Consider the following 2,500-nt stretch of genomic DNA (forward strand, 5'->3'; position numbering starts at 1 on the left):
AGTCTTACTGCATGAGACAAAGAGACAGTAAGAATAACTAAATAAAAACTATTTTTAAAGCATAACAATTATATCTAATTACTCTCAGCTAAGATAAATTTAGACGGACTGGAACATCCAAATGTTTACAAACTGGATTCCAATATCATCCAAGAGTATTTTTTTCAATGATTAAAGAAAAAAATCATTTCACTTTCCAAAAATTTTTTTGTAAAATCTCCGTTTTTTTTTTTTTCCAGCTTCTCCTGTCTTCCCACCGACTTACACAGGGCGGTTGTTCGTAGCCACCTGGCTGATTGCAGCTTTCATCATCGATACAGCCTACGTTGGTGTCTTGACTTCCATACTGGCTTTGCCCAGGGTGACGATTCCAGTGGATTCCTTGGAAGAGTTGGTGTCTTATAGGAAGATTCCTTGGGCCTTAGAGGAAGGGACATCTCTCCATCAATTGCTTAGTGTAAGCCCATGTTTTGATTTGTGTTTGCTCATTCGTTAAGATTGATTGAGTCTACTTGCTACAACTAGGGGGATTTATATTTGCATATACTAAATGCAGTACAAAAATGTAACTAGATGCCAACATTTCAAAATCTAATACCATATTTTGAACATAATCGGTTAGATATTTAGAGGGCCTGTTTTTTTTTTTTTTTTTTTTTTTTTTTTTTATACATGCAATCGCAAAAAATTACTAAGAAAGAGCTTAAACTGGAGAAAATACTTTAATTCTATCAAGGACACGATAGATATTCATGGGAAAACCCGTTGTATAGAAAATCAAACTATTCTACGATTACATGAAAAATCTATGCATAATAGTAAAGAGGTTGAACACTTCCAAAACAAATCTAACTGAATTTTCAGAAGAAAAATAAACAAAGCAGTCAATCAATTCTTCATATGTGCACTGTTAAAAACCCGTAATTTTAATTGGAAATTCTCCGTAAAAATATACTGTTCTTAGTCGTATTTCAGTAAAATACAGGAGACCGTAATTTTACCATACTTTGTTATTATCTTTGACGGGTTGGTGACCGTAATATCACTACTTTACGTCAATATATGCGTTTTAAAAAAGGTAAAAATCCTGGAATAAATGTTGCCAGGCAATTACCGTTTATTAATGCAAATTTTTTTAACAGTGTGGTGAAACCCTAAATGAATAAAAGATTATTACTTCAACTCTTAAAGAATTGACCCTAAATATTCACTAAAAAAAAGCTGACTGCACCACTCTTATCTAAAATAGTTCTCTCATTCCGCAGGACGCTAAGGACGGGATATACAAAGAAGTCTTCGAGAAGAAGAGCTACATGGTGTACGGGTGCTACGAGGCCCGAGAACGAGTCAAGACAGAACGTATGGCAGTTCTTTGTGACTTGCTCACGATGAGGAAGGTGAGTAGATAATCTCAACGAAAGCATACTCACCTTTGCCTAAAGGCCACTCATGAATGACAGAGGCAAAGAACAGTGACCATGCCCTAACTAGCAGGATAACACATTTTCTAAAAAGGCCCCTCATGAATGACAGAGGTAAAGAACAGTGACCATGTCCAGGCTAGCAAGACAACACCTTTTTTTTTCTAAGGGCCCCTCATAAATGACAGCGGCTAAGAACAGTGCCCATGCCCTAGCTAGCAGGATAACACATTTTTTAAATAGACACCTCATAAATGACACAGGCAAAGAACAGTGACAAGGTCCTAGCTAGCAGGATAACACTTTTTCTTAAAGGCCCCTCATGAATGACAGAGGCAAAGAACAGTGACAAGGCCCTAGCTAGCACGACAACACCTTTTTTTTAAGGGCCCCTCATAAATGACAGCGGCTAAGAACAGTGCCCATCCCTAGCTAGCAGGATAACACATTTTTTAAAAAGACACCTCATAAAAGACACAGCCAAAGAACAGTGACAAGGCCCTAGCTAGCAGGACAACACCTTTTTTTTAAAGGACCCTTCATGAATGACAGAGGCAAAGAACAGTGACCATGCCCTAGCTAGGAGGATAAAACTTTTTCTTAAAGGCCCCTCATGAATGACAGAGGCAAAGAACAGTGACCATGTCCAGGCTAGCAAGACAACACCTTTTTTTCTTAAGGGCCCCTCATAAATGACAGCGGCTAATAACAGTACTTATGCCCTAGCTAGAAGGATAACACATTTTATAAAAAGGCACATCATAAATGACACAGGCAAAGAACAGTGACAAGGCCCTAGCTAGCAGGACAACACCTTTTTTTTAAAGGACCCCTCATGAATGACAGAGGCAAAGAACAGTGCTTGTGCCCTAGCTAGAAGGATAACACATTTTATAAAAAGACACCTCATAAATGACACAGGCAAAGAACAGTGACAAGGCCCTAGCTAGCAGGACAACACCTTTTTTTAAAGGACCCCTCATGAATGACAGAAGCAAAGAACAGTGCCCATGCCCTAGCTACGAGGATAACACATTTAAAAAAAAAAAGATCCCTCATGAATGGCAAGCGAAAGGAAC

At 38.3% G+C, this 2,500-nt stretch overlaps 1 pseudogene; it reads left to right on the plus strand.

Moving 5' to 3' along the window:
- The window catches only part of LOC137625033 (glutamate receptor 4-like), an 11,581-nt pseudogene that overhangs the window by 6,337 nt on the left and 2,744 nt on the right, over positions 1-2,500 (plus strand).

This window comes from Palaemon carinicauda, chromosome 31 (assembly GCF_036898095.1).
Source record: "Palaemon carinicauda isolate YSFRI2023 chromosome 31, ASM3689809v2, whole genome shotgun sequence".
Lineage (NCBI taxonomy): Eukaryota > Metazoa > Arthropoda > Malacostraca > Decapoda > Palaemonidae > Palaemon > Palaemon carinicauda.